The sequence below is a fragment of the Camellia sinensis genome, chromosome 1, assembly GCF_055761805.1.
Source record: "Camellia sinensis isolate YWXY chromosome 1, ASM5576180v1, whole genome shotgun sequence".
Classification (NCBI taxonomy): Eukaryota; Viridiplantae; Streptophyta; class Magnoliopsida; order Ericales; family Theaceae; genus Camellia; species Camellia sinensis.
The window spans coordinates 209608054-209631799 of record NC_138961.1 but is presented as its reverse complement, the minus strand read 5'-3'; the positions used below and the strand labels follow the sequence as shown (position 1 = coordinate 209631799).

The 23746-nt window shown below is 35.3% G+C and overlaps 1 pseudogene; it reads right to left on the bottom strand.

Moving 5' to 3' along the window:
* Positions 1-21197: 21197 nt before the first annotated feature.
* Positions 21198-21803, bottom strand: LOC145822397 (putative mitochondrial protein AtMg00860 pseudogene; annotated as a pseudogene).
* Between the last annotated feature and the right edge of the window lie 1943 nt (positions 21804-23746).

Genomic DNA, 23746 nt, shown 5'->3' with positions numbered 1-23746 from the left:
GAGAAGAGTTTTGATTTTAGTGAGGAATTGTTGATGTGACATTTGATATTTGATACAAAAATTTACAACTCATAACTAAACATACAACTCAAAATTATTTTAAAACACTTAAAAAACTTTAAAAATTTTAGAAAATATTTTTTTTGATTATATAAAAATTAACATATCAATTGCAAAAAAAAAAATCACTATTCCGGTCAACCAGCCTGACGTTCTGTTAGGCCAAATTTTGAAAAAAAAAAATTCTGAAAAGCGCTGCTGCTGCAGAGAACTCTGCAGAGTTTTGGAAATGTGTTTCCAAAACACGTTCCAAACACCATACTGAAAACGCAGTGTAGAATCATATTTTAAAAACACAAACAAACACAGCCTAATTTTTTATTATGTATTCAAAATACCCCTAATACTAAGGGATTGTTTGGGGTGTCCTAAATAAGTGTATTTTTTTGACTTTTTATGAAATATGGGTTGGGTATGGGTTGGATTTGAAGTGATGTAATAGAGAGGTAATATAACTTAAATAAGATGATATGACTTAAATAGAATAGTAACTTTTTAACTTTTTTGATTTTTTTTTATTATACCAAACTAAGCCTAATATTGTATAGATGATAAGTTTTTAAACTTATAAATAACATTTAATTTATAAAAAAAAATGACTATGATGATAACTACTGATCCCTTTCTTCTCCTGAAGTCAAAGGAACAAAGGACACCAGATGGGCTCTAGGTCCTAATGTCAATAATTTACGACAAACAATCCCAACCACTAATTTCACTTTTTATGTCATCCTTCTGAATTTTTCTTCATTTCCAGGACATGGGAAAGCCAACTAATGCGGGACGGGGCTTTTCTCGAAATAAGTTAAAATAGTAATTTATTTATTAAATTAGGTCTAACTTGGGTGAAATTTTTAAAATAAACCGAACGTTATTACAAATCACGTTTTCACTATATTTTTGGCACTGCTGTGAAAAATTGATAAAATCGTAAAAACGTTTTAATTAAGAAAATGTGGTTACAAACTACGTGTTTAAAGAAATCTGTTTTTGTAAAGAAAGTATAGTTTGGAAATCTGTTTTGTGCAGAAAGTATGGTTAAAAATTATGCTTTTAAATAAAATTGTTTTGGGTGTGTTTGATAACGTTTACGTTTTCAGTTTATATTTACAAAAATTTTATAAACTGGTTTTTGTTTATTTTTTATTTATTTTTAGAAAAACATAAACCACAAACGCGTTTGGTAATTGACAAAATATTTAAAAAATTTAAAAATATAAAAAAAAGTGAAAAATGGCAAGTGGCGGTGAAAGACGGTGGTGGAAAGTGGTGATGACGGGTGGTGGGTAGCTAGTGGTGGATAACGGTGGCAGGTGAGTGGGTGACAGTGGCGGGTGGTGGGTGGTAGCGAGTGGGTGGTGGTGGTAGATGGGTGGCGGATGATGGGTGGTGGTGGGTGGTGGCGAGTAGCTGGTGGTGGCGGGTAGGTGGCAGGTGGTGGTAGTGGGTGGGTGGGTGACGATGGCGGGTGGTGGCGAGCGGGTGGTGGTGGTCGTGGCGGGTGATGGGTGGTGGTGGCAGGTGGGTGACGGATGGCAGGTGGAGGTGGGTGGTGGCGAATGGGCGGTGGGTGGTGATGGTGGTTGGATGGGTGACGGTGGCGGGTGGTGGGTGGTAGCGAGTGGGTAATGGTGGTGGTGGCGGCGGCGGGTGGTGGCTAGTGGTGGTAAGTGGGTGGCAGATGGCGGGTGGTGGCGAGTAGGTGGCGGGTGGTGGGTGGGTAGGTGGGTGACGGTGGCGAGTGGTAGGTGGTAGCGAGTGGGTGGTGGTGAGTAGTGGTGGTAGGTAGGTGGCGGGTGGGTGATGGTGGTGGTGGTGGTGGTAGTGGTGGTGGGTGGGTGGGTGACAGGTGGCTGGTAGTGGTGGGTGGCTGGTGGTGGCAGATGGTGGATGGTGGTGGCAGGTGGGTGGTGATGGCAAGTAGGTGGCAGGTGGTGGTGGCGGCGGGCGGTGGATGGTAGTGGCGGGTAGTGGGTGGTGGATGGCAGGTGGGTGATGGGTGGTGGTGGTGGTGGTGATGGTGGTAGTAGTAGCAAGGGGTGGGTGGTGGTGTCGAGTGGCTGGTGGCGGCGGGTGGTGGGTGATGGTGGCAGGTGGGTGGTGGGTGATGGTGGCAGGTGGGTGGTGGGGGTGGGTGGTGGTGAAAAATGGTGGCGGGTGGTGGTGGAGGAAGACGGTGGTAGAAAATGGTGGCGGGTGGTGGCTAGTGTTGGGTGGTAAAAAAAAAAAATGAAAACTCAAAATGGAAACACATTTTTTGTGTTTTCATTTTTTGGCCAAATTTATAAATTGAGACAACTGATTTATAAATAAAAAATTTTACCAAATAAATTTTTATTTGAGTTTTTAAAATTTTTGTAAATATAAACAAAAAACTGAAAACGTAAGTGTTACCAAACAGCTTACAATCAAAATAGAAAATAAGTAGAAAAGTAGCTCAAATGGTAATGTGCTTCTTTCTATGGGAGAGGTACAGGGTTCAATTTCCCTCATCTCTAAACTCTTACTTTTTTTCAAATTTAATTCAATTTTTTTTTTCTTTCCACTCACTATATACTTTATATATTTATTATGTAATTTTTTTATCAAAAAAAATAAAACGTTTGTTTGGTTAACTAATATTTATAATAAAAATTATATCTAAAATAAAAAATAAAAGTTTTTAAAATTTTAAATATTTAAAATATTAAAAAAATATAACACATAAATGTATGAAATATAATGCACATTAAAATAAATAAATAAATATTTATGTGTTGTATTTTTTAAATATTTTAAATATATTTTTTAAATATTAAAAAATTTTATTTTTTTTATTTTAAATATATAATTTTTATTATAAATATTTAAAATAAAAAAATAACTACAATAAAAAATATATAATTTTATTTATAATTTTAATGTATAATTTTATAAAATGTTTACAATAAAAAAATATAATTTTATTTTTTTGTATCCTGTTTCTAACTGTTTAGCTACTTCTGTTCAATCGGCTTCCTTGTTTGTTTAATTAATCCTGTTTTCAGTTCATCTTAATCACCCACAAGATCAGTCTGTTCTATCTACCTAGTTTAAGTCACCCACTTCTTCCCAGTCTTGTGTAAGTCCTTCGGTTTAGACAGAGTCAGACTTTGGGGTTTAAAGATAGGGTATGTATGTATACTAGGTCTGTGATAAAATTGACAAGAATAGGGTATGTATTAAGATATCTGTAAAACTAGTTAATTAACACAAAACAATGAATCGATTATTTAGAAGTAACTCATCAGTCAGTTCTAGGTCAACCACCTTGCCTTCCATACCTAATCCAGGAATCTTAATTAATGAAGAAGATGTTGAAATACAAAATGATTCAATTAATTCTGGATGGAATATTCCAAAACTGCCTATTAAAGAGATTTATCAAACTTCTTTTTTACAAAATGTTTTTAAAGTTACTCTCCATGTTAAAACTATTGAACAAGTATATGCTCTCGAAAAGCCAAGAGAAACCTGTCAGTTATTTGATAAAAAATTAATCAAACGCCATATAGATCGTGGTTACAATTTTATGCATATTGGTTTAATTCAAATTGGTGTCAATCCATTAACTATGATAGGACAAAATACTTCTGTTTTACTCTGTTTAAGAGATGCCCGTTTTCTTAATTATAATGCTAGTTTAATGGGAATGATGGAAACTGGTCTTAATAAAGGTCCCGTACATTTTAACTGTTTTCCTGATTTTACATTAAGTTTACGAGATCCACATATTCTCAAGGCATTAACATTAAACATTCAATTACATGGTGAATATACTGAAATGTTAGATTCTTCCCATAATATTGCTTTGATTTATCGTGTTCATTATAAGTGTATGCAAACTAATTTAAATGTTCATGCTTTACATAAAAGTCCCAAAGATAAAACTTTATTAATCCAAAGCAGTAGTACTAATGAATCAAACATTAATATTCCTCACATGATTGAATGGAAAGATATTAATTTACCTGATCAATGGGTTACTGTCAATGAAAATTACAAACATAATCCACAACAATCTTCAATCCAAGATATTAAACATATCCAGCAAAATACTGATGGATCCGTTAATATTAAATTTAATCGCAGTCAGTCTTCTAGACATAGTACATCTAGTGTCCCTTCTGAAATATCAACTGAAGACGAAATATTTAACACTCCGCTATTTCGAAAAAATAGTCAAATCCATCTTGGTCCAACTAATCCAAGTTCTAAAAATAAATTAAAAGGAATTGATAATTCCACAACTTCTCAAATCAGTAAACCTGTTTATACTACTACCTCACATTTCCCTGAAGAAGAAATAGCTTCAAATAATTCCCCAACTCAAACTGATTTCGAAGAATTTATACCACCAGTCACTCCTCAACTAATGACAATCAAAAAAGATTTTACTCCTGATTTAGATAAACTACTTATTGACTTTAGATCCAAAGACAATAGGACTAAACGACATGCTTATCGTGCTAAATATGATTCTGCTCAACAATCTCGAATAACTAGAAAATGGTATGATTTTATGGTTCAATATGGTTTTGAATTATCTTTCTTTGATTACATGGATCAATATTACAAAAAGATTAATACAATCACCAAACATAAGTGGAAAACTTCTCCTAATACTTCTGTGAGCTCTAATCACCCTCCATTAGAAAATATAATTATTGATCACCAAGGTTCTGAAGTCCCAGCCTCTCCTTTTAAGTTACCTGGTACTGATCCTGAAATAAAAAAGGTTATTGAACAAAATAATTATACTAATCAATGTCTAAAAACAATTGGTAAACAATTAGATAAAATAGAAACTAATTTAGATGACCAATCTGCCAAATCAACTAAAACTCTAGATCAACCGTTACTTAATCTACCTAGTCATCGTTCTAAACGAACTAGCCTAGTTACTAATAATCAATCTACTGTCAAAGCTATTGAACAATTATTTACTAAATTAACTCCTAATGATACTTCTACATCTAAAGATAAAGGTCTTACTGTTTTGAATCAACAACCTATTACTAGTCCTATAACTGATCAATCTGAAACTGATACTACTGATAATGAAATCAATCAATTAGCCCAACAGTTTCAACCTTCTACTCTTCAAAAAATTCATTATCCTAAAGTTAATCCTCAAACTACCAAAAACTGGTATTCAAGGCCTACTCCTCCTGATCTCCAATTTGAAGAAACTAATATTAGTAATCAATTTTCTGTTTCTGCTAAAAGGTTATATGAATGGAATATTGATGGTCTCAGTGAAGATCAAATCCTTCAAAAATTAAACCATTTATCTATGGTCGCCAATAGTTATCTCAGTAATTATCCCCAATACTCTCAACCTGAAATTGTTTCCCTACTTACCTCTGGTTTTACTGGTATGCTCAAATCTTGGTGGGAAAAATATCTTACTGAAACCGACCGTGACTCTGTTATTTATGCCAATCAAACTGATGAAAATGGTCTCCCTCTTTTTGATGAATCTATAGGATGTTGTCACCCTGACGGAATTAATCAATTAATATATACAATAGTTCGACACTTTATTGGTACCCCTACAAATATTTATTCTCGTATCCATGATCAACTAAGTAATCTTAACTGTCCAACCTTAAGTGATTTTCGATGGTATAAAGATGTATTTACCTCTCGAGTCATGCTAAGAGAAGACTGTACTAAATCATTTTGGAAAGAAAAATTTATTAATGGATTACCTAGCTTATTTGCCCATAAAATTAGAGATGTTCTTAGTCAACCCACTGGTGTTATTGAATATGATAATCTCACTTATGGTGATATAATTAGCACTATTCAAAAAGAAGGTTTAAAAATGTGTATTGACCTCAAACTTACTCAAAAAGCTAATAAAGATAAACATAAAGCTAAGTACGAATTAGGAAATTTCTGTGAACAATATGGTTTACCTCCTGTTGCACCCTCTCGTAGGAAATCACATAAATACTCCAAACATAAATCATCATATAAACATTCCAATAAATATAAATATAAGAAGAACTATACACCTTCCAAATCCAATGATAAATTCTATACTAAACCCAAAAAGCAATATTACAAATCCAAAACCCATCCAAAATCTAAATCAACTAAAGATGTTACTTGTTATAATTGTGGACAAAAAGGACATTATTCAAGTAAGTGTAAAGACAAACAAAAATTAAAAAATAAAGTTAATCAACTTCAAATTGATGATACTTCCAAAAATCAATTATATGAAATCTTTCAATTAAATCAATCTCTTAGTAGTTCCTCTTCGGATCATCCTGATACTTCCTCTGACTACCATTCACCTAGTAGTGATTCTGATAACAATATTAATTTAGGTTGTAATGATGTTTGTTGTAAACCGATTAAACAAATTACCGTTCTCACCAAAACTACTCAAGAAGAATCTGCTCTAATCGACCTAATTAGTAAATTAGACGATCCCAAGTTAAAACAAAAATATACTGATAAATTAAAATCCTTATTAATCCAATCAGATTCCAAACCTAAGTTTGACAAACCTATAATCAGTCTATCCAAAACTTTAGAAAGATTTAAAACTAAACACAAAGAAGTTACATTGCAAGATTTACAACAAGAAATCAATCACATTAAACAAACACTCAAAGAATTACAACATAAAGATAAAACACTCGAAGATGAAATTATTGCCCTAAAACTTGATAAAAGTTTAGATAATTTCCAAACTAATGAACATGAGTCCCCACATGAATCTGAACATGAATCTGATCCTAATCCGGAGAATTTACTATTTGATAATCGATCACACCAATCTCAATCCAACAATCCTGAAGAAAAAAGATTAAGTTTAATTAATAAACTTTATATTCAGAAATGGTATTCTAAAATTAAAATAATTGTTAATGATTTTGAATTAGAATTAATTGCTTTAATTGATACTGGTGCTGATTTAAATTGCATACAAGAAGGGTTACTTCCTACTACATATTATGAAAAATGTCAAGAAAAATTAACTTCTGCTAATGGTACTCAAATGCATATCAAATATAAATTACCTAAAGTACATGTTTGCCAAGATAATGTATGTTTCAAAACCTCTTTTGTTTTAGTCACCAACATGACTGATAAAATCATTTTAGGTTCCCCATTTATTTATCTATTATATCCCTTTACTACATCTAGTACAGGCATCACTACACATGTTTTAGGACAACCTGTTACATTTAAATTTTTATCTCCTCCTGAACTATTACACTTAAACCAATTACAAGATTGTTCTATTTCTCATCAAATTAACCGCCTAACTCGGCATTTAAAATTTCTTAAAGAAGAAATAAACCACAAACGCATTGACCAACAATTAACTAATCCCGTTCTTGTTTCCCAAATTAATGATTTTAAATTAAAACTTGAATCAACTGTTTGTTCTACTTTACCTACTACTTTCTGGCATAGGAAAAAACATGTCGTTACCTTACCCTATATTAAAAATTTTAATGAATCACAAATTCCTACTAAATCTCGCCCTATTCAAATGAATCATGAATTACTTGAAATGTGCAAAAAAGAAATTAATGAATTATTACGAAATCGCATAATTAGCCCAAGTAAATCACCTTGGTCCTGTCCTGCTTTCTATGTTAATAAAAATGCTGAATTAGAACGAGGTGTCCCTCGGTTAGTTATCAATTACAAACCATTAAATGCTGTTTTAGAATGGATTAGGTATCCTATTCCCAATAAAAAAGATTTAATTAAACGACTTAGTCAAGCTGTTATTTTTAGTAAGTTCGATTTAAAAAGTGGTTTTTGGCAAATCCAAATTCATCCTAAAGATCGATATAAAACTGCATTCAACACACCCTTTGGTCAATATGAATGGAATGTAATGCCATTTGGTTTAAAAAATGCTCCTAGTGAATTTCAACATATTATGAATGACATATTTAACCCATTTAGTCATTTTTCAATTGTTTATATTGATGACATCTTAATCTTTTCAAAATCAATTAGTGAACATTGGAAACATTTAACTGCATTCTTTTACACAATTAAAAGTCATGGTCTTGTTATTTCCGCTCCTAAAATCAAATTATTTCAAACTAAAGTTCGCTTTTTAGGCTATGATATTCATCATAATACTATCCTACCCATTAGTCGATCCATTGAATTTGCATCCAAATTTCCTGATGAAATTCTTGATAAAACTCAATTACAAAGGTTCTTAGGTTCCCTCAATTACATTGCAGAATTTTATAAAGACCTTAGGAAAACTTGTCAACCTTTATTTGATAGGTTAAAGGATAATCCTCCTCCTTGGTCTTCTGTTCATACTTCTATTGTCCAACAAGTCAAACAATATGTCAAGTCCCTTCCCTGCCTTGGTATTCCCACTGAAAATTCATTCAAAATTATTCAAACTAATGCCTCCGATATTGGTTATGGTGGCATTCTACTTCAACAACTTACTCCTCAATCATCTGAACAAATTGTTCGCTATCATTCTGGTGTCTGGAATAAAGCACAATTAAATTATAGTACTATTAAAAAAGAAATTTTATCTACTGTTTTATGTATTCAAAAATTTCAAGATGATATTTTAAATCAAAAATTCTTACTACGTGTTGATTGCAAATCTGCTAAATATGTTCTTGAAAAAGATGTTCAAAATCTTGCTAGTAAGCAAATTTTTGCTCGTTGGCAAGCTATTTTAAGTATTTTTGATTTTGATATTACCTATATACCTGGTTGTCAAAATTCCCTGCCTGATTTTCTTACCCGGGAATTTTTACAGGGGGGTAAGGGATGACTACACCATTCATTGCTTACCATAAATCCCGAATTACCTATTTCAAAACCCTCATTAAACAGCTTACTCACCGCATTCACCGCCTCAAATTAGCTCGACCCACTACCACAAGAGCCCAATACATCAATTACCAACAAATTCAAGCTCGCCGCAATTTACTTGCTCACAACTACAATTGTTTACATCATCACCAAGATTATCTTGATCTCCTTTCTGGTTGCTAATCACTGATTCTTGTTTTCAACAGATGTCTCGCCCAAGGCCTCCTTCCAAGGCTTTGGTCCCATCTTCTAGTAAACCAAGTCAACTTCTTGTTCCACCTCCTTTGGAGTCAATCACCCCATCCTATTCACTTGTTATGGATAATCGTTACCAAGCTCTTGGTAACCTTTGCCGCCCTGATTACTCTACTGCATTGGCCTCTGATCCTTTTGCCCCTAGTCAATCAGTCTCAGTTACTCCATTCCCAGTTAACCCAGTCCGGTCATCCAAAACTGAATACACCAAATCACATATTACCAACTTATTCTATAAAGAACCCAGTCACCCAAAGAGCCAAATCCTTAATGACATTGCTAAATCCTATTTTGGTCCTGGATGCCATTTCACCCTTTCACATCCAGAGAAAACACTCTCCTATTACAAAGATATTTTGCTTCATCATCAATCAATCCTGATCAAACCAATCCAAGATCGCACCTATGCTTATAAGATTCTGTACCATTCCATTTACATTCACAACATTGTTTCCTTAGCTGAATGGGGTCCTCCATACCAGCTTCGTGATTTGCCTGGTCATTCTATTCAGTATAATTACCATGATTACATTGATGCCTGGTTCAAGATTTTCTTGTACCAAAATGAAACTTTTAGCCATTCTTGGTTCATTTCATTTGATCAAAAATTCAAGTCTGAATTACCTTCCTGGTTTCTGCGATGGTGGTCTCACTATGGTGCCATTTCAGATATCCTCCCTGATAATCTGCTTGAATTAATCAACTATTTTGCTGCTGTTTACCCATTTACCACCCATCAGAGATCATTCCCACTATTGTTAATTTTTATAGCCAAGTATAAAATCCCTTGGATATTCAAATGGCATTATGGGATTGATGATAACATAATTATCCGACATCACTCAGTCAAATGGTGGGCTAAATTCAATTTGCCCCGCATATTTGAAATTGTTCATGAAGAATTTCCATCTAGTCAATATGCTCCAACTCCTGCAATGGTCAAAGCCCAGCAGATCCCAACTGCTGCAATCAGTCAAGGAAGTCAGCCCAGCCTTCCTCCAATCAATCTTGGAAGCCCCTCATCCAGTGGTTCCAAGCCCAAATCCAAACCAGTTCAGTCAACACATTCAAAATCAAAGGCTAAGTCCAAAGCTTCTCCAGCTCCGGCCCAGCCCAAAGATCAGTCCAAATCCAAATCAAAATCCAAAGCAAAGGCTAAGCCCATTTCACCTCCTGCTCAACCCAAAGCTAAATCAAAGGTCAAGCCCAAGTTATCCAGAGATGAACTGCTCCAATTAGCAAGACAAATTACAGACCAAGCTGAAGCCCAATCTGCTTCCAGTCCAGACCGTTCAGACCAATCAGAAGAAGGATCAGTCAGCTCACATTCTTCTGAAGAATCAACTAATCAATATTCAGGCCCAGAGTTTCAAGATGCTCAGGATCCATTTGCCTAATCAACATTGGATTCCCTATAAATACATTTCCACACTCAAAACACATTTCCACACTCCTGTCATAACCGAACACATAACTCAAAATTCAATTAAAAAATTATTTTCAAACCTCATAACCAAACACATAATATTTATATTTTTATTATAAAAAAATAATTATAACAAAAAATATTTAATTTTATTTATAATTTTAATGTATAATTTTATAATTTTTTTACAATAAAAAAAATACAAGTTTTCTTTTTTTATTTTAAATGTATAATTTTTTTATTTTCAATATTTTATTTTATTTTGTAAATATTTTAATTTTTTTAATTTTAATATTTTAAACTCAAAACACATTTCCACACTCATATCACAACCAAACACATAACTCAGAACTCAATTAAAAAATTATTTTCAAACCTCATAACCAAACACATAATTTTTATATTATAATTTTTTATTTTAAATATTTTATTTTGTAAAAATTTTAATTTGTTTAATTTTAATATTTTAAACTCAAAACACATTTTCACACTCATATCATAACCAAACACATAACTCAAAATTCAATTAAAAAATTATTTTCAAACATCATAACCAAACACATAATTTGAAATTCCACGCTATTTTCAAAACTCTACACTCAAATCGTAACCAAACACATAACAAAAAAATTAAAATATTTATAATAAAAATTATATATTTAAAATAAAAAATAAATTTTTTTAATATTTAAAAAATATATTTAAAATATTAAAAAATACAGCACATAAATATTTATTTATTTATTTTAATGTGCATTATATTTCATACATTTATGTGTTATATTTTTTTTAATATTTTAAATATTAAAAAATTTAAAAAAATATATTTTTTATTTTAAATATAATTTTTATTATAAATATTACTAAACCAAACAAACGTTTTACTTTTTTTTTATAAAAAAATTAGCATAATAAATATAAAAAGTATAGAGTACGTGGAAGGAAAAAAAAAATTGAGTTGAATTTGAAAAAGGCAAGAGTTTGGAGATACAGGGCATTGAACCCCATACCCCTCCCATGGAAAGGAGCGCACTACCATTTAAGTTGTCTCCCTACTTGTCTTTTATTTTGATTACAAAACAATTTATTTAACAGCATGGTTTCTAACTACACTTTCTTTACAAAACAGATTTCCTTAAACGTGTGGTTTGTAACCACGCATTTTTAATTAAAAGTGTGGTTTGTAACCACGCTTTTACGATTTTATCAATTTTCCACGGCTGGGCCAGAAATATGGTGAAAGCGTGGTTTGTAACAACGTTTTAGCTTATTTTGGGAATTCCACCCAAACTAGGCTTAGTTTGGGAAATAAATTGTTATTTTAGCTTATTTTGGGAAATGGCCCAACGTGGGACTCTTCAAGTTCAAATTGTAAGATGGTCTTGACAATGGTAACAGATAGGAGTTTCTGTGAGGGTGTTTATCGTGTAGAAAAATATATTTGAAAGAGACAAAAATAGAGAAAAATTCAAGTGAAATTCTGCATTGATCTTGGCCTGGTATTTATAGATAATATGATATCTTGACAGAGAAGTCACACCCTTAGGACTCTAATCCAAGAGACATAATGTTATGACCCGAACCCGCCCCTAAAAGTTTGGGTCATAACCAGCCGATAATCACTTGATTACCTTCGGTCTAAACAAACATACAAAGTAATTATTGTAATGGGACCAAAAGCGGAAGTATACAACAAAAGAATGAGTCCATGGAGCTATACTAATATAAGCAAAATGTAACACAACCACATCATTTACATGCCCATGCAAAAAGAATATAAGTATCAAAGGAAATTGTGCACAACGTTTACAAACCCAAGACCACATTAACAAAACAAAGTAAAGTCAACGTATGAAGTGAGTCAAGACAACTCCATCACAGAGACAAGACTCAATTGGGTCTAAAAAAGGATGCCTCCTGAAACTGACTCTAGGGTTGTGCTCCATGCTGCGGATTACCTACATGTGCGTTCATAAAATTGGGTGAGCAAAACTCAATGAGTAACAATACAGTAAACAGTGTAAATAGATAGTCATAAGATTTTCGCAATACTCAAAATTGTATAAACAAAACAGCCTTAGGCCCAATCATGCTTCAAAACGGCCTTGGGCCCAACGTATTTCAAAACGGCCTCGGGCCCAACGTATTTCAAAACGGCCTCGGGCCCAATATATAACAAAACAGCCTCGGGCCCAATCATATATCAAAATGGCATCGGTCCCAATCATATATCAAAATAGCCTTGGGCCCAATATAGCACATGTCATATAACATTAATGAGGTTTCTCATTTCAAACAAATCACAATGTCGGCACCAATCACTGTTCATGGTTCGAGGTACACAATAATGAATATATAAATATGGTATTATTACTCACTGTGCTTGGTTAGATGATACTCCTTAACGACTCGGCTTGCAGAAACATAACCAAGCATAACATTTTAAAACACATTGCCTTTCATTCACTCAATTGATTTATTCGTTACATATGCGTTCAATTATTCCCCATTCTTTAATTTCTCGCAAGTGTTTACATAATTCCTATAACAATTCCATATGTTTTTCATTGAAAATATTATGTTTACATATTTAAGGTTTAAGGAAATAGCAAAAGAAATAAACAACCTACACTAATTTGAGTATATCTATTTGTGTACTTAGAATTTGGATGTGATACCACCACCATTAAAAATTGGACTTATAAGGATTGAATTTAGGCTCAAGAATTACTTAAAACGGAGTCCGGATGAAGGAGATATGCCTTTTTGAAGTTGGGCTGAAACAGGGGTGCTGCACGTGCAGAAGTCTTCACCGCTCGTGCGGCTCAAATCCGCTCGAGCGGAAACACCAACTGCTCGAGCGCCCAAGGAGAAGAATCCAAACCTCTTTTTTTTCTTCAGGTTCCGCTCGTGCAGAGCCTGTGGCCGCTCGTGCGGTCTGGGCAAACTCAGATAGTCTGAAAATGGCCAAAAACGTAAAACCCTCCAAACTCATTTCTAAGCTCAAATCAAAGCAAAACTCACTCAAAATCATGATACATAAGCATGATACAAGTGTAATTCCACATTAAACATATCAATCTTGCATCAACAACAATTCCATGGTCTCATCTTTTCACAATTTCATGTTTTACATACACAAATTAAAAAATACATATATTCATGAATGATTTTCTCACAAATCTTGTTTATGTGAACCATCTAGTGTTTGTTTCATGGATCAATCATAAAAATGAACTCAAATCAAACAATGGTGTAGAGATCAAGGTCCAATTTCCTACCTTAGCCCTAGTCACTACACAATTCCAAACCCTAGCTCAAAATTCCTAATTTCTTCATGATTTCTTGACAAAGATGAGTTAGAGACAAAGTTTGTAAGTAAATTTCTGTCACGACCCAAACCCACCCCTATAGGTTTAGCATCGTAATCGGCCAGTAATCCTTGGACTACCGAAGGCCTCTGAACAGATTAACAAGAATAAGGGGCTAGCAGAAGCAAATACATAAATATAGTTGTCCAATGAGCTGTGCTGACTTATATGAAACGGAATATTTAAAAACTTTATATACATAATCAAAAGTCATTCATACATTATACTCACACACATTAAAGTATCTTAAGTACAGCCAACAGAACAACCGAGTCTTATATATACAGAAACAACAGAACTTAAACAATGGACACTTCGGGAACCTCCACGTGAGGCACAATGGTTGGCTAACAATAGAACACAGGTCCAGACAAAAAGCCTTCAGGCTCGGGCTCCAGAATGCTCACCTATACATATATATACACACAATGAGCTAAAGCCCAATGAATAACATTAAGGTAAAGGGGTTAGTGAACGAAATCCGAATATATCACAAGCAGAAAACAGACCAGAGCATAATCATTCTCATATCAGAACATAATAATGGTACATCCCATAGAACACATCACAGAACGTCTTCCGACTAGAGTAATCGGTTTCGGATACCGATTAAACACATATCACCACAATGAAGTGGCTAACGAGATCTCGTAATTACTTGTATGTCATGGACCCGCATTTTCATGCCGTCCCCTATGACTTGGGACTATCTATGGATGCCATAATAGATTTCAAACATGGAATACTCGTTCACGAAAACAGATATCATTTCAGAAATCAGAACTTATCATATTTCATTTGGAACGTAATTCATATGAACGTATCTTTACAATAACGTTACTCACAGTGGTTCCAGTAAGTGGTCAATCAATCCTCGAGTCTTGACCTACAATCACAAAATACATAACACAAGCATGTCTTATCATTACACATTCAAGTGGCCATTAAGACTTAGCTTTCATTACATTGGTTCTTATTCTTTCTTATCACGTTGCCTAAAACACACACACTTGCAGTCTCGAAACTTAGTACATTCTTTTCGTAGTGTGTTTCTAATACATAACCTCATTACTATGGCTTAATTAAGGTTTAGGAATGCCTAAGATGCAATGAGGATGCCAAAACATGCCTTGGAACACTTAGTCAAATTTTCTGAAAATAAGGTCCACGGTCAAGCGTAGCTTTCCTCGCTCGAGCGGACATGCAAAATGTGAATGGTCGCTCGAGCGCACATTCCTTCGCTCGAGCGATCTGTAAAAGACATGAAACTTTAGGAAGCTTGCAATTCACGCTCGAGCGGACTTTTGGTCGCTCGAGCGGAGTGCACGCACTCAGATTGGTCGCTTGAGCATGAACTCCCACGCTCGAGCGTAGATGCAAATTCTGGAATTTTCAGATTGCATCTTCAAGCTCAAAACTCGAATTCTTGTGACGCCCCGATTCTACATTATAGGTTGCAGTCAAGGGAGAGTCACTAGTGAGTCCTATGGTCAATAACCAAGTAAGATCCCAGATCGCCAGAGGAGTCAAAATAGCCTCCCTTCTAAGTCCAGCTTTCTTAGGCAGCGCACTACCCTTTTGACAGATCTTACAAGGCATTGACACAAGGTCTCATAAGCAACGATAAGGTTCATACATAGGATATAAATACATAATAACCACAATTATACTTGATTCAAAAGATTGTTCCATTGTATTACATCCCAAAAAGAAAGTTTTAAACTTCATATGAGTCTTACAAAATAACAAAAAAGCAATTTCTAGTATTCCTAAGACAGCCAAAAGTCTTCAAAGGTTTCCAGCTCGTCGTCTTCCGCTGCGAGTTCCGCTTCGTCACCTGGCATGATACGCCGTGAGTTTTGAATGCCCAGTAAACACACACACACCTCACCCCTTTCTCCCAGTCCAATACATAACCACAATTATGGCACCAGGTAGTAAAGCATGATAGATACATAAATGATTAAGTTAGATGTCAGTAAACTAGGAATCCCCAAAGAGATTTTGTCCTCCCAACCACAATAATCGGACGCGGATTATTCGGTATGCCCCCTCTTTTGCTGCTTTGTTGCAGAACTAACCTCGGATGCCTACCAACAGTTATATACAATGTAGCGCCAACCGCAGGGCCTCAAAAGAGACGGTAAAAATAGGACCTTGCCCAAATCCCTCCTTACACCAAACCACCTAGGGTCCGAATGCAACCGCTCCGTTTAAGGGTTCCGAAAACCACTTGCGCAAGACTTTAACTTCCAAATAGGGAACGCATCCCAACAATCCATATATCACATTTTTTTTTCATCTTTTCATTACTCAAGTGTTCAAAAACCCAATACCCTCCCAATTAGGTTTCCCGTTGAATTAAGTGTTTTAAGACAAGGTTAGTTCAACTTATAAAACAGTGATATCCATATAAGCATGTATTCTTAAAATGAGAAAGGTAAATAACATAACCACAACACATATATTATCAGGTCAAGATATGATTATAAGCTACAATCATTCTCATGAACTCAAAGGTACCAAACATCCACACCTATCAAAGTTTCCAGATTTAGTATCGTATAAAGATTAAAATGAAAGAGCTATTTTAGATCATTTACCGGGCTTGGCCTTCCTATGGTTTGTAGAGGATTCAATCTAGTTTCTAGAACATTTTTCGGAATTGGGGTTGCTCTTCCAGATTCTAAGTTATTTAGAAAATATTTCAGCGCTGTCCAGAATCTGTCCAGATCCGTCGACTGTTACGAAAACTTGATTTTCTTGCAAACCGCTCAATGTTTTTCGATGAAAAAAATTTTAGTTGAAAGCTAACTTTTCTAGGAAGGTTTTGACATAAAATAGGGGTTCAGAATAATTTTATACATTTTTCTGGAATTTTTGAAATTGGGCTAAAAAAACAGGTTCTAAGGTAAATTGCTCAAAACAAGAAGATCTATGAAAAGGGGGTTCCACCAGGGAAAAGTTTCATTTCTTTTGTGAAGAAAATATGCTAACTATCACATGTTTAACTCAGAAATTTTTTTGAAGGAGTGCCCTTGAAAAATTGAGAGTTTGGTACGAAAAGAAGATGGTTCTGTGCTTAAATGGGGAAATACAAGAGAGATGAACTCAATACTCAAATCTTAGTATTTTTAACATAAGAACTTGATAATAACAGATCTGAAAAACATTATTTAGAATCTTTAAAAACATGCATTAGAAAAGGAAATGAAAAGAAGGTTGTGTTTGTGGCTTACCTTCTAAGCTTTGCACAAGAAACTCTCTTCTTCCTCCCGCTTCTCCTCTAGACTTCTCTTCCTTGCTCTCCTCCCTCTCTCTAACCAAAATGTGTGTGTGAGTGAGTGTGTTGTGTGAGTTTGCAAGCTAGGGGGTGTGGTATATATAGGCAATTTGGTGTAAAAGGACATAAAAGCCCTTTAGTTGAAAATGGATGGGAAAGTTAGGATTTTGCTTGGTGTCGAGTGGGATAGGAGTAACTAAGGTGCTAAATCATAGGTTTTGGCATCAATTAGTTGATCTTTAGTTGAAAGGTAACAAGTTTTGAGATTAGCAACCTAGGTCTAGGCCACTAGGTTGTGTTTTTTCCTAGAATCTCATGATGGTGTGTCTTGGAAATAGATTTCTCACCTCCTCCAAGGAGGGGCCGGCCATAGGGATGTTAAGGGCCTAATTTTTAATTATTTTATGTTCTAGGCACATTCTTCTAGGTATATATATATATATATAACAAGATTGATGGTACTTCAAGGTACAAGGTACAAATATTAGTTTGGGCAAGTTTTGAATTTTAAAAAAAAAAGGTGAGGGCTTGGAGTAAATACATGTAACGTATGTAGAATTAAATTAGGTTAGGGATCCTAATCCGATTAGAGAAATTCCTGTTTCGATAAAAAAAAGTAATGCTAACCAACAAGATTTGAATTAATTCAAGTAAACGAGGGGCTTAAAAAAAAATAATAAATATAATTCAACATTAGGGTCTTAAAAGTAAATACATATTTCAGGGGCCTTACAATTCCAACCTTTAAAACACATCTCTTGGGCCCTAAAACTTGAGATAACATAGTAAACTTGTAAAACATGAAGAATTTAGGATCATTTCATAAAATCATGGCTCAAGGGTTTGCCAAAAGTTCCCAATTTCAACTTAAAACGTGATGAATGTTCATGAACACAACATGCATGAATTTTTCTTGTATCAAACTTCTCAAAACATGATCAAACACCACAAAACAACTAGAAACTTGATGATTTCTCTAAATGAAGATGAATTTCAAACATGCAACAGAGAATTCTTGGAGTTCATGCTCAATTTGTGAGAAAATGTACATGCATGCATGAATTAACTCTAAATTCAACATCTTTGGTCCAATTCTTGTACACAATCACAAATTCTTCTTGAAATGATCTACTTGATGGTTAAAACTCATAATTAAGTCTTAAATCCTTACCTAGAGTCTTGAATTACTCTTGTTCTAGCACAATCTTGGTGAATTCAACACAAAACCTTCAATTCTTCTTCAATCTCTTTCTTTCTCTCTCTAGAATTGCACACTCTATCTCTCTCTAAAATTAATCTCCAGAATTTTGCACTCAAGAATGAGAGGAATGAGCTCAAATGAGCTTATAGGCTCATATAGATAGTTATGATGCTAAAATACATTAATTAAAACATAAGGCTTGCCAAACGCAACTTAATGAATTGTTCTGAATCAATTTTTAATAAAACTTGCCATATAGTTCTAAAAATTCCAAATAACATATTGGTGGAGTCAATTTCAGTTTCGGATGCCGATAAGGTTTTCAATTTACATATTAAAGTGGAATTCCAGATAGATATTTCTACAAGTAACAGATAGTAAGCCAAATATCATGCAAATCACATAATGAACCCATAATTTATTTTATTCACTTAATTAACATCCTTAATTACCGATTAGTGGCTAATTGTGGATCGGGGTTATTACAATTTCCATACCTCAACTCAAATCTATGGTTTGTCCCTTGATTCCCTTCAAATCCCTAGCTTTCTCCTCTTCCTCTCTCTCTAACTCACCATTTGAGCTCTCTTCCCATGAAATAAAGAACAAAGGCTAAACATATACACTTAACTCAAAAATCTTAATTTATTCATTACGAATCATAATTTTTCAAAATCTCACCAAAGGCTCTAAAAATCATGCTAATCATAACAATGAAGTCGCTTTTTGTTTATCGCGCCTCTGCAGCCTTCAATTTCAGTTCAGAGTTTCAATTGCAATAGATAATCCTACTTTCAACAGATATTTTTTCCAAATTCACATATTTCTCATACTCAAACTTGCAAATTCATATCAAACACATAATCACATATATAATTAAGCATAGTACAAGTTAGGTTATCACAGGCTTCCCCCATTTAGGAAGTTTTGTCCTCCAAACTTGTTTACCTCAAGTTGAAAACAATTTCGAGTATCGTTGTTGTATTTCTTCTTTTCGTTCCCAAGTGGCTTCGTTCCCGTGATGTTCCCTCCATTCCAATTTTACCATTAGGATAGTCTTGTTCCGTAGTTGCTTGACTTGCCGATCAAGGATTTGAAGGGGCTTCTCCTCATAAGCCATATCGTCATCTAGCACAATTTGATGATAGTCAATAACATGGGAGGAATCCCAAAGGTAGCCTCGCAACATTGATATGTGAAACACATTGTGCACTTGCTCCATGCCCGGTGGTAAAACAATTCGATAGGTAACTGGACCCAGTCTTTCCAAATTTGAAATGGCCCTATGTACCGGGGTGATAATTTCCCTTTCTTCCCAAATCTTATGTGCCCTTTTATTGGAGTGACTTTAACAAAGACATGATCCTCAACTTCAAACTCCAAGTCTCTCATTCTTCGATCTGCATAGCTCTTTTGTCGGCTTTGAGCAGTTTTCAATCTCTGTTGGATGATTTGAATCTTTTCCATAGAAACTTGCACAATTTTAGGCCCAATCAACAACCTATCCCCAACCTCGGTCCAAAAAATCGGAGTTCGACATCTTCTCTCATACAAAGCTTCATATGGTGCCATCCCAATACTGGAGTGGAAACTGTTGTTTTAGTTAAATTCCTCCAAAGGTAAATAAGCCTCCCAACTTTCTCGGAAATCCAAAACACACATTCTAAGTATGTCCTCAAACATCTGTATAGTCCTTTCGGATTGTGGATGAAATGCGATACTGAACCTCAACTCGGTCCCCAATGCTTTTTGTAAGCTTTGTCAAAATCTTGACACAAACTTAGAATCTCTATCTGACACAATGGAAACTGGAACACTGTGCAATCGAACAATCTCTGCAATGTACACAGTAGCAAGTCAATTAGCATTATAAACAGTCTTCACAGGCAAAAAGTGAGCAGACTTAGTCAATCTATCCACAACAACCCATATAGAATCCATACCTCAGGGTGTTCGGGGTAAGCCCACAATAAAATCTATAGTTATATGCTCCCACTTATATTCCGGAATAGGGAGAGGTTGAGGTAACCCCGCCGGTCTTTGATACTCCGCTTTTAGTTGTTGACATTTTGAGATTAATTCCATAATTTCTCTCTTCATATTAGGCCACCAAAAAGCTTGCTTGAGATCTTAGTACATTTTGGTATTCCCGGGATGCATAGCAAACCTGGACTTATAAGCTTCTTCCAAGACTCTTTTTTTAACTTCGGGGATATTAGGAACACACAATCTTCCCTTGAACTTCAACACTTGAGCTTTCAAAGAAAATCTCGATCTCGGTTTTGCTTCCATCTCATCATATACTTTCTTGAGGAATTCATCCTTCAATTGCCTTTGTTTAATTTCCTCAATAACAGCCGGTTGCGTGGTCATTGCAGCTAACATTCCATCTCGTTCATGTAGCACAATTTCCACCTCCATTCTTTCCAAGTCAAGTAAGAGTTCATTTCGCTCCATAAGCAAACATGCTAAGTTTCCCATTGACTTTCTACTAAGAGCACCTGCTACTGTGTTGGCTTTATCGGGATGATAATGAATCTGCAAGTCATAATCCTTGATAAGTTCTAACCACCGTCTTTGTAGCATATTAAGCTCCTTTTGAGTAAAGAAATACTTGAGGCTCTTGTGGTTGGTGTAGACTTTACATGTTGCACCATAAAGATAATGCCGCCAAATTTTTAATGCAAACACCACAGCATCTTATTCTAAATCATACGTAGGATAATTCTTTTCATGTGGCTTCAACTATCAGGATGCATAAGCAATTACTCTTCCATTCTGCATAAGCACACACCCCAAGCCCTTATGAGATGCATCACTATAAATCACAAACCCTTTTGTACCTGACGGTAAGGCAAGGACCGGTGCTGTCGTGAGTCGTGTCTTTAATTCTTGGAAAGTGGATTCCTTCTGTTCTGTCCACTCAAATGGAACACCTTTTTGAGTCAATTGGGTAAGTAACACCACAATCTTAGAGAAATCTTTAACAAATCTTCGATAGTAACCGGCCAAACCCATAAAACTATGTACTTCCGTAACATTGGTAGGAGTATGCCAATTTACAATGGCTTCTATCTTTTGCGGATCGACAGACACACCGTCCTTGTTAATTACATGCCCCAAAAGCACAACTTCATTCAACCAAAATTCACATTTCTTCAATTTAGCATATAACCTCTTGTCCCTAAGTGTTTGAAGAATTAGTCTCAAGTGCCTTTCATGTTCCTCCCTACACTTCGAATAAATAAAAATGTCATCAATGAATACCACCACAAACTCATCCAAGTACAGTTTGAAAACCCGATTCATTAAATCCATAAAAGTTGCCGGTGCATTCGTAACCCCAAATGGCATGACTAAAAATTCGTAATGGTCGTACCTGGTTCGAAAGGCGGTATTCTCAACATCCTCTGCTTTGACTTTCAACTGATGGTACCTGGATCTCAAGTTGATTTTTGAAAACACTTGTTCCCCCTGTAACTGGTCAAACAAATCATCAATCCATGGTAAAGGATATTTATTCGTCACCGTTACCTTATTAAGTTCTCGGTAATCAATATACAATCGGAGGGTCCCATCATTTTTCCTCACAAACAAAATGGGTGCGCCCCATGGCGATGTACTCGGTCAGATGAATCCTTTATCAAGCAATGCTTGTAGCTGTATTTTCAATTCCTTCATTTCTGCTGAAGACATTCGGTACGGAGCCTTCGAAATCGGTTAAGTACCCGACACAAGATCAATGACAAATTCAATCTCACGGTCTATCAAGTCCCCTGGCAATTCTTTGGGAAATATATCCGGAAACTTACTAATAATCTAAATATTTTCAACACCCACCTCAGTTGTCTCTGAATGTAAAATACTACACAAATAACCCCTACAACCCTTGTGAAGTAGTTTATAAGTTTTCATAACCGATATCAAATAAGGTGGAGGGACCACTCCATGCCCCACAAAAGTAAACTCTTCTTGACCTGGTGGGCAGAACACAACTTGCTTAGACACACAATCGATGGTTGCACTATACTTAGCAAACCAACCCATTCCCAAAATTATATCAAAGTGTATCATGTCAAGTGGCATCAAATTAGCACATAATGGCATATTTCCAAGTAAAAACTCACATACAAGATACATATAAGCACATAACATATATTCCCACGATGGGAGAGACACGCCCAACACATAATTCAAGGGTTCCATAGATCTATTCAAATTAGGAGCAAATGTTTTCGAAACAAAGGAATGGGTAGAACCCGAATCAAGTAGCACATGCACAGGTTGGCCATTGATGGAAAACGCACCTGAAACCACAACGTCTGAATTTTGGACATCACCCAGAACAAGAGCAAAGACTTATCCTTGCCTAACATTGTCTCTAGAAGTAGTAGGCCTTGCCGGGGTCTTTGTTGCAGGAGCGAAACCAACTAAACTAGCAGTTGGCCTATTCCTTTTCTATTACTCAAACATAGGACAATCTCTCACCATATGTCCCGTCTTTCCACAATTAAAGCAAGCTCCTGATGCTCGATAACAAACCCCCTGGTGTTTCTTTCCATATTCCGGGCAAGTTGGTGTTGAATCACAAGTAGAACCCGAAGTGTTGGAAGTTTCCAAATTTTGCTTCTTACTTTGCGAGGATGCCATCCCTTTGTGCACATTAGAGCCTTTGCTTTTGCCCTTCCAATCCGAGTACCGGTTTTGGTTGGCTTGGTTACCTTCCGCTATGATGGCCTTGAAAAGATAAGGAAAGAACGGTGGTTAACCCCATTCCAATGCATGTCAGAACACACGCTTTTTAGGCATCATTACATCTTCTCGCCTCTATGTACGCTTTCTTCATTTAATGTGATTTGAAACTATGTTGTCCCTTCGAATGTAAGTTTTTTTTTTTTTGAATACTCAAAGCTTATGGTTTGCCTTTCGATATACCTCCATTTCACGACCTCTGCAACTTCCTCCTGTCTCTCATTGTCTCTTCTGCTTCTTGTAAGTTTTCTTCTCCTTCATTGCGAATCCCACTTCCTTGTTTATTTTTAGTTTTGCACAGTTCTTAGGCTAGCTAGGATGGCAAAACACTTGAAAGAACTCCTTTCAACGGATTGAATTTCTGGTTTCTATCGCCATTATTCCATCCCCGACGACGTCCATCTGTCACTCGTGATAGATAGAACCATTGATATGGAGAGGACTGATGAAAGTACAATCATATTTCCTCTCCTATCAATTATTGAGGGCGGAGTCCGTTTTCCCTTTCACTCATTTTTAAGGGCCGTCCTTCGCCACTGGGGCTT